At 40.1% G+C, this 15,917-nt stretch overlaps 1 protein-coding gene across 4 annotated transcripts in view; it reads right to left on the bottom strand.

Moving 5' to 3' along the window:
* The window catches only part of PAK1 (p21 (RAC1) activated kinase 1), a 191,304-nt gene that overhangs the window by 74,281 nt on the left and 101,106 nt on the right, over positions 1-15,917 (bottom strand). The gene's annotated exons all lie outside the window — the stretch shown is intronic.

A 15,917-nucleotide genomic window follows, 5' to 3' on the forward strand; every position in this document is an offset into this window, starting at 1 on the left:
ATGTCTATCCCACCTCAGCCTTAGGAAGTAGACAGTGCCACATACCCATATGTGAAAACTGAGGTCCCGGAGAATGTGGTTTCATACAATTAGTACTTCTTAAACACCTATTAATGTAAGTCAGGCATTGTCATGTGTCCGAGCTAAACAACACATTACAGAATATTTACCCACCCTGGTCCAGACCCCTAAAGGCCCATAGTGCCCCCTAGAACGAAAACAATTAAAAAACACATTGACACATTTCCAAATGCTCCCTAGGAGGTAATATTACCTCACCGACTCGCCCTCTGGGTCCTGCTCTTGAGAGATACCAGCAATGGTCAGATTGTGCAGGGTCTCTCCCAGATCCTAATTAGGAGTTTGAATTTTGTTCTAAACTTTAGCAATGGTAAGGCGCTGGAAGGTTTTAAGCAGAATGACAAGATCGAATTTACATTGTTACAAGATCACTGAATACTGAATGGAGGATAGGGGGGAAAACGATGGAAACAAGAAAAAATGAGTAGATTCTTTCAGAACTCCAGGCAAGGGAAGATGGTAATGACTTAGACTAATATATTGGAAGATGAGATGAAAAGAAACAAGCATATTCTAGAGACAGCTTGAAAGAAGCAGCAGAATTTGCTGAAATGGCAGGACATAAAGGGGGGTATCCGGCACTGACATGCCCAAGACCACACAGCTGGTAAGTGGCCAAGTTGTCCCAACTCAGGTCTGACTCCTAAGCCTGTGCTTTATTTCTCTGCTGTGTTACTCAACTCTATATCTACTGCCATATTTCTTTCCCTACTGCCTGGCAACGAGCAGGTAACCAGCATGATGCCTGATCAATGATTTAAGTGTGCTAGAGGAAATTTTATGTTATTTATCCATTTTCCCTGACACACGTCTACACCTCCATTCAATGTGCCCAAATTAATCTAACTGCAGAAAGGTATAGGGGCGGAACTGCATGAGGACAGAAAAAGCTCTTCTGTTAAGTATCTTTTTCCTTTCCCAGACCATTGAGTACTTGTGCTAGTCCAACTACCAGAAGTCCCAAATTGGGTGAAGAAGACACAGAATGTCCTGAAGACACCCACATGACAGACAAAACTGGTCAATAATACAGACTGGGGGGAGAGGGGGGGTCTGCTACACTATGAGAACTCAGCTTCAAAGTAGTTTCAGAATGTTTTTTTGACCCCACACCTTTGTCCTTCATCTCAACTTATACAGGGTGAATGAGAGCCAGAAACAGTCCCCCGCCTTGGACATCGTTTTTCAAACTAATGATCAGTAATCATAGCATCTAATCTTACCCAGCCTCCCACCCCATGCAGCGTCCTCTTATAGATGGCTTTCCAGGCCCTGCTGGAACATATTCGGGAACAGAGAGCTCACTTACAGTTAGCACTATGAGACCGTGCTTCCCGGGGTTCAGCCAGGTGCCTCTGTAAACTTCCAATTCTGCCTCCTGGGACACCTCAAAAAACACCCTTCAGGGCAGGCCGTATTAAAGACTTTCACAGATGTGTGTGTGGTGGTCTATAAAGCTCCTGTACTTTTTCACTTCTCCAGGATAAATACCCTCGGTTCTTTTAATCATTCGTTCATTCAACAACTAGCATCATGTACAAGTCACTCCTTCAAGTTTATGGTCTTGTTAGGGTGGTTTTCAACTCTCCCTGTGCATCACAATTACCTGGGAGGGTTTAAAAATATATACTGAAGTCCTACAGGAAATTCGGACTCAATTGGTCTGGGATGTGACCTCGTAGACGAGTATATCTTTATGTATATATAACTATAGCTACATAGATATGTATCAGAGGACTAATACTACTCAACCTCAAGACTTCTATAAAGCTACAGTGATCAAGATTGTGTGGTACTGGTGAAAGGATAGACAAATAGATCAATGAGACAGAATAGAGAGCCCAAAATAGACCTACACAAATACTGTCAACTGATCTTTGACAAAGGAGCAAAGGAAATTCAACACAGAAAGAATAGTCAATAAATGGTGCTAGAAACAGACCTCCATGTGCAAAAAAAATTAATCTAGACACAGACTTTACCCCGTCACAAAAATTAACTCAAAATGTATCATACACTTAAATGTAAAATCCAAAACTATAAAATGTTTAGAAGATAACACAGGGAAAAAATTGAGATGACCTTAGATTTGGCGACCACTTTTTACATACAACACCAAAATCACAATCCATAAAAGGAAAAGCTGATAAGTTGGAGTTAATTAAAATGTAAAACTTCTGTTCTGCAAAAGACACTGTTAAAGAATGAAAAGACAGGTCACAGACGAGAAAATATTGGCAAAACACATATCTGAGATGTATCCGAAATATACAAACAACGCTTAAAACTCAACAAAAATAAAAGAACTCAATTGAAAATTGAACAAAAGATCTGAATAGACACCTCCCCACAGAAGATAGAGATGGCAAAGAAACATGAAAAATTAATCAACATCAGATGTCATTAGGGACTGCAAATTAAAACAGCAATCAGATACCACTACATACCTATTAGAAGGGCTAAAATCAAAAAAGCTGATAACACCAAATGCAGGCAAGGATGTGGAGCAACTAGAACTCTCATTCACTGCTGATGGGAATGCAAATCTTACAGCCACTTTGGGAGACAGCCTGGCAGTTTCTTACAAAGCTAACTATAGGCTTACCTACAATCCAGCAATTATACTCCTAAGTATTTACCCACATGAGTTGAAAATTTATGTCCACACAAAAACCTGTCTACAAATATTTATTGCATCATTATTCACAACAGCCAAAATTCAAAAGCAACCAAGATTTCAATCTACTGAAGGATTTTAATAGATGAATGGATAAACAAACATCCACAAAATGGCATATTAAAACAGCAATAAAAAGAAATGAACTATCAAGCCATAAAAAGCCATGGAAAAACCCTAAATGTATACTAAGTGAAAAAAAGCTAGTCTGAAAAGGCTGATTCCAACTATACAATATTCTGGAAAAAGCAAAACTATAGAAAGAGCAAAAAGATTAGTGGTTGCCAGGGGTTCAAAAGGAAATTGGGGGTAGAGATGAATAGGGCATTTTTAAGGCAGTGAAACTATTCTGTATGATACTTTAATGTTGGATATGAGACAGTATGCATTGTCAAAATCCACAGAACTATAAAACACAAAGAGTGAACTGGAATATAAAACTATGGAATTTAGTTAATAATAATGTATCAATATTCATTCATCAATTGTACCACACTAATGTAAACTGTTGCTAATAGAGAAAATGCAGGGGATGGGGGTGGAGAAGGAGTATACGCAGGCTCTTCGCACTTTCCGGTCAATTCTTCTGTAAGTCTGAAATTGCTCTAAAAATACAATCTATTAAAATGAAATTTAAAAATGTTTAAAGTATCAGGCAAAAAAAAGGACATACAAGATAAAGCTCATTTTCTTGTTTATTAGATTCATTAGATAGAAGATTACTCTGTCAAATTGCTTTAAAAGTTTCTAAACACTCAATTTCTATGCGGACTGGGAACAGTTCAGATTCTACTTCGAGTAGTGGTGATATAGGACAACTTCCACTAAACATAGTTCTGTTTGCAATGACCCTCTTACTGCCTGGTATCCTAAAGGGGGATATGATACTCTAAGTGCAATGTGTCCCCTATAGAACATAGTTGGACTATCACCTACTTAACTGTACTTAGTGCTTCCAATAATTCAGTCTGAAGCTGCATTAGCTTTTCAGCCACTGCAATGCCTTTGACTGACATTTAGCTTAGGCAGCCAAAACCACCATTTTCATCAGAATAACATCCTGCTAGAGCTCCTCCAGGCTGCCGATGTACTGCCACTTCTTTGAGACTTAAAATGAGAACTTCATTGTCATCCGGAAATTTCATCTTGTTGGCTTCAACCCATCTTTTCAAGCGCGCACGCGCTCGCTCGCTCTCCCTTCCGCCCCCATCTAGCACGGTAGTTTTCCCTTCCAGTCTTTGTCACCGGCAAATCTAACAAGTATGCTATCTCTTCAAACACTTAGCAAATATCTATCAGGTATGTGCCCTTGCCTACACTAGGTTTCAGGAACTGAAGATGACCTAGAAATGCCCCACGTCTTCAGGAATCAGCGCTAATAAGGAAGGCTGACATATATAAACTATAAAAGAGTGCTGCACTAGAAAACTGAATAAACAAAATAAATCGGATACGGTAGAAGAAACAAAGAAACATGTATCATAGAGTACAAGGCAGGACCACTAAGGTCTTCAGCAGGAAAGAGCAAAATCAGCCATCTTCTATTTTAGGTCTCAGTTCTCCAAACCGGATGCTGGTTTGGGTCACAGAAGGCTGACTAGCTGGCTCATACACTGACTCTTCCCACTGACTCTGCTCTAGGAAGCTTGGCTAACCTTGGCTCCCTCTGAGAGAGAACCCAAGACTCAGGAAATGGAAGCACATTATTAAGAAGCCAGTAGTTTAATTTATTACTGAGAGCTAATAGCTAATAACCAAGGAAGACACTATCAGCTAAAGAAATGAAAAACAATCAAATGAGGTAGAGGGGACTTCACAGATGAAATTGTACTTTCAAAGAAATTAAATCCTAGAGGTAGATCTCAAATGACTTGCCCAAGTTTGCACAAGTTAGCAGTTAACTTGTCTTAAATTCAATAACTCCTTGCATTTATGTAGCCTTTACAAAGTAAATAATTTACAAGTTATTCTTCCATGGACCTTGATCCCCTATATTTTATCTGTGTAGTCATCTTAAGCCTGACCAGGCCCTTTCAGGTCATTTGCCTGGCTTCTGAGGCATATGAGTCTGCAACACCTGGTAACACCATATAAAGTCTAATGATCAGTCATAATTAGCAAATTTTGTTTGGACACTACAGCTTTCAGCCTAATGGGTTATGTATTTAACTAATTATTACCGTAATTATACTGCCTATAAGACTGTGAAAAATGATTGTTTTTATTTGATCCTTTGTAACCACAAATAATTTTAAGAACAATTTGTTCACTGATTGAGAATTACAATTTTCTTAAATTTTACACTTAAATGTAAAAGTCAGTGAACAATGATGATTCTGGTTAGAAAACAGTCATTTAACATACCATTCTTTCTTATAACTAGACAGGGCCAAATGCCTATTAACGGCTCCCTACAGCCCAAAAAAAAACCCCACAAATATATGGACAACCAATTTTCAACAAAGGAGCCAAAAACATACAATGGAGAAAGGAAAGCTTCTTCAATAAATGGTGTTGGGAAAACTGGAAAAACATAAGCAAAAGAATGAAACTAGACTGCTATCTGACACAAAACACAAAAATGGATTAAAGACTTGAATATAAGACCTGAAACAATAAAATACATAGAAGAAAACATAGGCACTAAACTTATAGACTTTGGTCTCAGAGGGGTTTTTGTGAACTTGACCCCACAGACAAGGGAAGTAAAAGCAAAAATAAATGAGTGGGACTACATCCAACTAAAAAGCTTCTGTGTACAGCAAAAGAAACCATCAACAAAAAAAAGCAACCAACCAAATGGGAGAAGGTAAACAATACCTGCGACAAGGGGCTAATATCTAAAATGTATAAAGAACTACAATTCAACAATAACAAATCCAATTTAAAAAATGGTCAAAGGACCTGAATAGACACTTTTCCAAGGAAGACATACAGATAGCCAACAGATATGTGAAAAGATGCTCAACATAAAGGAAATACAAATCAAAACCTCAATGAGATACCACCTCACACCTATTAGAAAGCTATTATCAATAAGACAAGAAATAACAAGTATTGGAGAGGATGTAGAAAAAAAAGAACTCTATTAGGAAATGCCCTATTTGCTATTAGGGAATGCAAATAAAAACCCCAGTGAGGTATCACTTCACACCTGTTAGAATGGCTGTCATCAACAAGACAAATAATAACAAGCGTTGGAGAGACTGTGGAGGAAAAGGAACCCTAGTGCACTGCTGGTGGGAATGTAAATTGGTGCAGCCACTATGGAAAACAGTATGGAGGTTCCACAAAAAATGAAAAACACAATGTCTTGAATCATTTTGACTTTGGGGAAGAGCCAAAAGTCACATGGTGCCAGATCTGGTGAATAAGGTGGATGAGAACACACCGTAATGTGTTTGTTGGTTTTGTTTTCATTATTATTATCATTAGTTTCAGGTGTAGAAAACAATGTAACAGTTAGACATTTCACCCCTCACCAAGTGATAACCGTCCTCCCCCAACCTATTGCCCCGCTGGCATCATATATATCTATTATAATTCCATTGACAGAAATTGTAATACACCAGAAGCGACATGTGACACGGAATGTTGTCCTGATGGAGGATGAAACCACTTGCTCATTTCATGTTAACGCATTGTTTGTGATCTATGATTTACGGCACACTTTAAAACACACCTTCTCTCAACCATAGCTCACACCCGACTGACTGCACCAAACAAGGTGACACTTGTCACACACTGTTGCTAAGGTCTGACATGCCACTTCCCATATTGAAGATCTCTGCCTTTCCGTTGGATAGCACTCAACAACAGCATTCCATATCTTGTGATCACAATGAGAAAAAAGGCTCCTTGTCACACATTCCTTCTGGTATACGGCAATTTCTGACAAATAAAAACATTACAATGTGTTCTCATCCACCTTATTCATGGAATCTGGCACTGTGTAACTTCTGGCTCTTCCCCAAAGTCAAAATGGCCATGAAAGGTAAATGCTTCCAATTGATTCAGGACATCGAAGCAGCCATGACAGTGCAACTAAAGACACTCACAAAAGAGGACTTCCAGAACTGCTTCAGAAAGTGGCAAGAATGATGGGATGAGCATGTTCAAAGCGAGGGGGAACATTTTGAGGGGGATTAATGGCAATGTGTCTTCTCCTGTAATGAATTTTTTTATCTAAACATTCATCGTATTCTTTGATCACACCTCATAGCTCTCATCAGAAACCAAATCCTGCTAAAACCTTGAGGTTGAACTTCTCAGCCATTAAAACTGTGAAGAAATAAATTTCTATTGTTTAATCCACCCAATCTATGGTATTTTGTTATGGTGGACCAAGCAGACTAAAATATAGTATCTTTTCACTTCTAGACTAAAAAGCTACTATATCTCCTCACTTATTACCATATCTCTAGCTCAGAATAGGCAACTTTAAAAAAATGCAGGCACTACTACATATTTTTATGGAATAATACAGAGTGCAAACACATGTTTAAAAACCATATTAAAAAGTCATTCAAGTCAAAAGGTTTTCAAATTCCTAACCAGTATCTATTCTTCCCTCATCCTTGCTCTGTAAACCCTAATTTTGTCCAGGAAGGCAATGTGACAGCTATTCATTTTCCCAGCCTTCCTTCACGTCTGGTGTGTCCATGTGACACAGTTACAGCCAGTAAGTCATACAAGAAGCTTCTAGGAATTCTGGGGCAATGGGTCCTTTAATTATGAAATAAGACACAGAAGAGTGCTGGTCTGTCTTTCCCCCTTCTTCTCCAAACATTCTTTCTGGGGCTGTAGTAGCCATCTTGTAACCATTAGGTCATCAGCACAAAGGTTGAAAGCAAACACTCTCAGGCTGTAGAGTGGAAAAACAGAAAGAGCCTGGATTCCAAATGGTATCGTGAGTAACTGAATCCATCCTAGCAACCGACCGCCTCCCTTCAGACTTTGCTAAATGAAGAATATTAATCCCTATATTTTAAGTCATTGCTAGGTTTTCTACACTACAGCTAAAGGCATTCCTAACGGATACAAACAAGAAGCACCTTACAGGATCAAAAGGAAGAAGATTTTTATTAGTCTGCAACATGTATTCCTTATCCGCTACTTGTCCCTAACCATAAATGAATTCCTCTTATTAGCATGAGATTGAAAGAAGGTCTAGGAAAGTAAGACAATACAGAGTAGATATGAAAGAACAAGAAATCTGGCAACCACTCTCCCTAAAAGTCCTTATTTTTAAACAGAATAACAACATAACCCTGTCTACTTCAAAAAAAGGCTTTCAGGTTGTTTACACATATAAAGGTGTGTGTGTGCATGCGTGTGTGTGAGTGTGTGTTTGTGTCTTAGGACAATGGTTCTTATCAATGGGATACAGGTCATAAAGTAGAAGAAAATTACAGCAAGTACAGGCACACCTTGGAGAGACTGCAGGTTCCAGATCTCCAATAACACGAGTATCACAATATAGTTACCGTAACCTTTTGCTCGTGGAGGGCCTTGCCTTCAATTTGTAAAAAACGCAGTATCTGTGAAGCACAATAAAATGAAATGCAATAAAACAAGGTATGCCTGTACCAAAAACCCATGCTAGAGGTAGCTATTGCAATTTATAACCAAATTTTGCTCTGAGCAGCTGGAAGCCAAACCAAAATCAAAAGGAAAGGAGTGAAACTCAAACTAACCAACTTTCATTGATGGAAAAAGTATTTTACTTAATTTTGTTCAGAGAAAACTATTATCAGTCAAAACAGAGGTTGGAAAACTTTTTTCTGCAAAAGAATGTAATAAATATTTTAGACTCTGCAGACCATATCACTGCTGTCTCAACTAACTCTGCCTGTGGAGCACAAAAGTAGCCATAGACTATATATTAATTAATAAGTATGGTTGTATTCCAATAAAACTTTATGTACAAAAACAATTGATGGCCAGATTTAAGGCTAAACTTCCAGAACAAAACACAAAGCCACACTGACGAAACAGTCCAATGAGGAAACCAGTGCAATGACGTCCCATCGTTAGATGCTAGACCGGGCAGCACTGCCACTTGGGGGCCAGGAATTCATCCTTAGTGCAACAGCCGCTACCAGGACCAAGACCACATCAGCGCCAGAACTCAACCTTGCACGTATTGCTACTGCTAGCTCCCCATTACTTTCTCTCTCACATCACTGAGTCCTAAATCCAAGTGTGGTGTGAGCACACGATGGTGATGAAGCCTAGGTCACTCACGCTGTGCAGTAAACACAAATGACAATTGGGCCGGCCCGGTGGCTCAGGCGGTTGGAGCTCCATGCTCCTAACTCCGAAGGCTACAGGTTCGATTCCCACATGGGCCAGTGGGCTCTCAACCACAAGGTTGCCAGTTCAATTCCTCGACTCCCTCAAGGGATGGTGGGCAGCGCCCCCCGCAACTAGCAACGGCAACTGGACCTGAAGCTGAGCTGCGCCCTCCACATCTAAGACTGAAAGGACAACAACTTGAAGCTGAACGGCACCCTCCACAACTAACATTGACAGGACAACAACTTGACTTGGAAAAAAGGCCTGGAAGTACACACTGTTCCCCAATAAAAAGTCCTGTTCCCCTTCCCCAATTACAAATCTTTAAAAAAAAAATGACAATTATTCATTCCACTTGTCTACTACGTACGCTTTTTCTTCCCATATATAAGTTGTTTTTTAAACATATTCCAGGCTAACATATCGTCACTAACCATGAAAATCTACAAATGTTCTCACCATCTCCCCCAAAAGGAGACGACCGAAAGTCTTATCAGTTACAACATCCCAACATTAAATTCTAAAAAATGTATCTGTTATTTGTTGGGTGCTTTCAGCACCAGGTACTCCTCTAACCCTCCATGCCTTTGTTCCTGAAGGGAATAGCCTTCTCTCTCGTTATCCCCCTTTCAGGTATAGGTATTAGCTCCTCTAACTTGCCATCTCTGATGCAGTCTTCTTCCTTTAGGATCTTACAGCACTTCATGAAAACTCTTGTCACTTTATTTACCACACGTGTCTTCTATCTCCCGCCAGACTGTTTAAGACCCTTTGTTAGGGAATACTGCATTCATTTATGTATCCTCGGTACTTACTAATCAAAGCCTTATATGTAGAAAGTTCCCAACAATTATATCTACTGAATCCCAAACAAATCTAAAAATAAAAACATCACACATCTTTTGGCACTGAATTCAGCCACCCAATCTCTCTTTGTCTTACTCTGAATCCTTTTATACCCCAGGATATATGCTTGTTGTTTCCAAGGCTGCCTTCAATACCTCTCCTAAATATTTTAAAAGCTGCAGCAGTACAGGTGGCATTAAAAGGTGGGGAGGGGTTGATTATAAGTTCTTTATAAACCCAAAGTAGTTTGAAGGTCCACTGTGGCATCAAAGCAGAAGACCATTTTAATTGGCATATCCCCATTCTAAGGACTCCTACATTCAAAACATTTTCGATGCAATTTTTTTTTTAATGAGCTCCCAATATATCTTGCCAACTTTAATTAAGCTTAAAACTCCAACTATGGTGTTGCACTAAGTCAGCCAAGGTTTTAGGAAAGAAGTACCTTCTTTAAGATATGACAATCCTTAACAGTCACGCAGTTCTTTACAATTAACCAAGCACAGCCCTACACCCATTATGCAATTTAATTCTTCCACACAATCCTGTGAGATTACTCCTCACAAGCAAGCTCAGCCCCAAAGCCATCTCTCCTGGCTACCGCCACCACCAGTGCCACCACCTACCCTCCTCCTAACACACGTTCGCTATAGCTCTTCTCACTTGTATAATCTGCTAACCATGGTGAAGTGTGAGCAGCTTGAGAAAAGGAACCAGGCCTCGCACAGTGCACAGCAAAGTAAATGAATAAACAGAGTTAGGCAGGACGGTTAGCATTTTTATTTTAACAAAGTAAACACTGGAATGGCTTCCCCAACGTCTCCAAGCTAAGACTACAATCAAGGTATTCTTGACTTCCCCGAATGGACTCTTTACCACACTGCCCTCTCCTAGGACCGGCCGGTGGACAAAAGGAGTCCTGACTAGGACTCAGAAGCCCCTGGTCTTCGGACAAGCCACTCAACTTCTCTGAGCTTCAGTTTCCTCGTCTGTCAAATGGGAACGATCACTGTCTTTCGCTCTCTGAACATGCTGACAATTACATAAGCTCAGGTGAGTAAAAGCGGCTTGAGAATGTCAATGACAGACTCGGCTAGAGACAGAGCTTAGGCTGATGACTCCCACTATAGGTGACAGAGTCAAAATCAGGATCTGTCCCCGGGGAACCAAATGTATCCTGACAGCTCTACAAAACCAGCCTTATTATCCTCATTTTACAGCTGAGGGAACAAATGAGACTCGGGAAGCTTAACATTTGCCAAAATCTGCAAACCTAGTAAACATTAGAGCTGAAGTCAGGTCCAATACATCCTAAAGCGGTTCCATGCTACTTCCCCAACATTATAGAATAAAAGCCTTTATTCTTCTTTAATTCTAGTAACCACCAAGCAGATGGAACAGTGCTAATTTTGACTTGAGAATGTTCTATTGTCTCTCAGGCCAAATCAAACTAAGAGTCAGTCTTGTAGGTAAGTACAGCTTGACTGCCATTCCAGTGGTGCCACACTGCAGGAGGATGAGCTAAAAATTGAATATGTATATTGGAGAATGTTCTGACCTCAATTCTGAAATTATTTTAACTAGACTGAAAATCTGACAGGAAAAGCAAATGTGAACAATCCACTTTTTTGCCATTCATTGCTATGATTACGAAACATAGAAAAGAGCCGAGGCTTTGAAATCAGGCAGTTCAAACTTAGGGAAGAAAGAAAAGCCTGCAACAAAGGCCTGGAAGTAGGAAGTAGGAATAGAACAAGAGAGAATCAACATGTGACTGGGGCTGCAACAAGGTTGGTAGTGAGACCTAAGGAAACACCGTCCCCTGTCCTTCTCTTCCTCCTCAGACATCCCCGCACCCTGCAAGAAACCTAACCTGTGGTGCTTCTTTTCTCTCTACAGCACCTGAAGCTACAGGTTAGTTAGTCACTGAGAAAGTCTAACACTCTCCTTTGCAGGTACTTCAACCTAAATGCCTCTCCGGAGACAGACTGAATGGCCAACAGGATGTTGGAAGACTCGTCATTACACTGTATTGACACAGTTTGGGGAAAGTTTATTTGGTAGAGTGATGTAACTGCTATTATTAGAAGCTTCAAGTACGCTTATATTGGGCGGCCAGTTGGCTCAGTGGTCAGAGAGCAGTGCTCATGACACTAAGTTTGCTGGTTTGATTCCCACATAGGCCAGTGAGCTGCGCCCCCACAACTAGATTGAAAATGACAACTTGACATGAAACTGATGGGTCCTGGAATGACACACTCTTCCCCAATATGCCCCAATAAAAAAACAAATTTTTTTTAGATACCCTTATACCTATAGCCAGAAATTCTTTTATTTGGGATAAGAGTTTAGAGAAATTTTTTTAAAGGACATATTTGAAAATGACAAAAGAGGAGAGCAGTACAAACATATAATTTTCTCCAAAAGAGCTCTGGTCCTGGGCATGCATCTGACACAGCAGTGCCACAGTCCAAAGCCTTTCCTGTAGTCAGAGCCTCTGAGACTTCAACAGGGTCCGTGAACAGGCTTCAAATAAGAGCAACAGACTCACGCCGCAGAATTCATTCCCTCCACAAGTTGCATCAATCTGCCCTGAGTGTCTACTAAATGCAATGCCATGTGTTGGGTGCATTCAAGGAGCAGCCAATGAATCAGGGGCTACAGATGAGAATTAATCATGAGAACAGAAAGATTGAAGTAAGTACTCCATCAGAAGTAAGGAAAAGGGGATTAATCTTGACGATCGCTGTCAGAGAGGCGTCGCCAGGTGACCCCTCTTCTAATGGACGCCCTCCTCATTGTACTCCCTCTCTGACCTCCCATATCAGACATCTGAACTAGGACCCCAAGGGGTTTTGTCAGAGAGAGAATAAAGGAGTTGGCTAAGCCAGATAGAAGAGAAGGCAAAGGTGAAAACCTGTAAATGTCCCAGGGTATGTCTAAGGAATGGCCAGGGACCATGGTTGGAGGGCAGGGCACACAGAGGAATTTATAAGAAACGAGGCAGGAGAAAGTACATCTAGGGCAGATCCTGGAGGGCCCTGAAAGCCAGCTAAGGAACTTTTAATTTATTCTATAAGCAAGGAGATTACAAAGATTAAAGCAGAGCAGTGGCATGATTTGACTGATATTTTAGACAGATCATTCTAGCAGAAGTGTGAAAGTAAGGGAAGATGAGAAACAGTAAGACGGTCCGAAGCTGGTGTGTTACAATAGTCCAGGTAAGAGAGGATGAGGGGGTCAGAGCCTAAGGCTGAGGAGGGTCCACACTGGGGAGGAGGGAGGTAAGAGGCACCCGGTAAGGAGAAGCAGAGCCCCAGCAGGGTGAGAAGCGCAGACATGCACAGGGCAGGGAGGTGGTCAGCTGTGCGGTACCCGAGTCTGAGTCCAGTGAGGAAGGGCGTCTTTATGAGGGGGGACAGTGGCTGCGTGCAGTGTGTCGGAACCCAAGCTGAAGATGTGAAGGCGTCCTCATGGTAGCGCAACCTGGTACAGAGTGCTGGGGCCCAGACAGGATGAGGAGGCATCCACTCAGTGAGAAGAGGCTGAAATAGTGACTTGGCACTTCCTTTCCTCCCTGGGTCTACTGAGAAGGTCTGGAAGTAGCACCAGCCCAATAGCATAAGCATACCTAGCAGCCATGTCTAGGCTTCTAAATACTCTGCAACACGAATAAAACAAAACTAAATTAAAATAAAATAAAATTGAGGCTCCTTGATGAGATGTCTTATTCCAGGGCAGAGAAAGCACAAGATGAGCCTAGAACATCTTGTTGGACCAGAAAGCAAGGGAGTAGTTGTCAAAGAACGATAAGGACATGTCAAAAGTGGACCAAAGCCAATGTGAATGGAGCTTCTACTGGCCAAACCAGGGAGCGTTTGAGCATTAAAATAGTGATAGCAATCGGTTATTACCTATTAAATAAAATAGGAAACCACAAATCCATACAGATATGAAATAATTAAATATATTGAAAGTTTGGCAAACAAAGGAATATTTACATAGTTTCATAGTATGTCCCTACAAAATACTTAATAATTATGAAGGAGAAAAGAGTAACTTCACAGTGGAATAGCCTGGCAGAGACCATCTTCAGCAATTTAACAAACTAAACATCCACAGTAATGAGATAATGGCATTAAACTACAATAGAAAGACTGTGGACTCTAGCGTCAGACCTAGGTTTGATTCTTGTCTCTGCCACCTTGGGCTGGTTATTTAACCTTTCTGAACTGGAATTTCCTCACCTATCAAACGGGAATAAAGTTGTTGTTGTGAAGTGTTAGACAAATAAGGTTTAAAGCACCGATCAAAAGTCCCATGAACATTCAAATTGGAAAGAAGTAAAACTGTCATGATTTGCAAATGACATGATACTATATAGAGAGAACCCTAAAGATTCCACACACAAAAAAAGTATTAGAAATGATAAATGCATTCAGTAAAATAAGATATAAAATTAATATTCAGAAATCGGTTGCATTTTTATACACCAATAATTAACTATCAGAAAGAGAAATTAAGAGAATAATCTATTTTACAATTGCATGAAAAAAGAATCACTAGGAGTAATTTTAAGCAAGGAGGTAAAGATCTGTGCTCATAAAATCATAAGACATTGAAGAAAGATATTAAGGAAGATATAAATAAATGGAAGCATATAACCATGCTCATGGATAGAAAGAATTAACATCGTTAAAATGTCCAGACTATCCAAAGCAATCTACGGATGGAATGCAATTCCTATCAAAATACCAATGGCATTTTTCACAGAACTAGAACAAATAATCCTAAAATGTATATGGAACCACAGAAGACCCCAGATAGCCACAGCAACCTTGAGAAAGAAGAACAAAGTTGAAGGTATCACGCTAGCTGATATCAAACTACAGTAATCAAAACAACATGGTACTGGCATAAAAACAGACATGCAGAACAATGGAACAATATAGAGAGTCCAGAAATACACCCATGCCTATATGGTCAATTAATCTATGACAAAAGAGGCAAGATTACACAATGGGATAAAGACACTCTACTCAATAAATGGTGTTGGGAAAACTGGACAGATACATGCAAAAAAATGAAACTAGACCTCTCTGGGGGTCTTTTCCCCTCCTAGCGCTTATGTGTTGCTGAAGGAAATAGCTTTTCTCAAGGGTTATTATGCCCTTTCACCAGAAGGAGATAATCTCTCTGAAACGGGGGTGTGATTAAGGCCAACTAAGGAAAGTGTAAAGCATCTTTTTTCCCACTCAGAACCAGAACCGGAAGAGTCACCTAACTACCTAGTCACTTGGAACTTATCTAAACAACAAACTCTTCAGAAGGACCTAAGTGGAGGAAGTCCCACAAAAGGCAAGTAATTTCACAATACGTTATAACTAGAAGGGATCTTAAATACCACCAAGTTCCACTTTCCCACATACAGATGGTGAAACTGAGGTCCAAGAGTTACAATATATCAACCTATGATTATTGAATGGCCTGAAAACAAGGTCATTCTAGAGTTAATTTTGGTAACTATTTATCATAACTCAACGTCAGACACTGTTTTTATTACACTCTTGTGTTCTCTACTTTAAGTCTGTGTGTTTTTCTGTCCCCTCTATTACAGCGGATGACCACAATACCTTAGTTCTCTGTACACTCCTACAGTCTTGGTCACAGCCTGTGCCCAAGTACTTGTCATTACACACAATATGATCCCAGCTATGCAAAGGTTGAATATCCAAAAAGATCAACCAGCACAGCAAACAGAACAAGGGACAAAAGCCATAAGATCATCTTGATTGACGCAGAAGGAGCATTTGACAAAAATCCAACATCCGGTCATGAAACAAACACTCAGGAAACCAGGAACAGACGGAAACATCCTTAACCTGATAAAAGGCATCCATGAAAAACCCACAGCTAATATCATACTTAATTGGTAAATAACTCAATGCTTTCTCTCTAAAATCAGGAACAAGACAACGATATCTGCTATGGCCACTTGTATTTAACATGGTAGTTA

Source organism: Rhinolophus hipposideros (genome assembly GCF_964194185.1).
Source record: "Rhinolophus hipposideros genome assembly, chromosome: 10".
NCBI lineage: Eukaryota > Metazoa > Chordata > Mammalia > Chiroptera > Rhinolophidae > Rhinolophus > Rhinolophus hipposideros.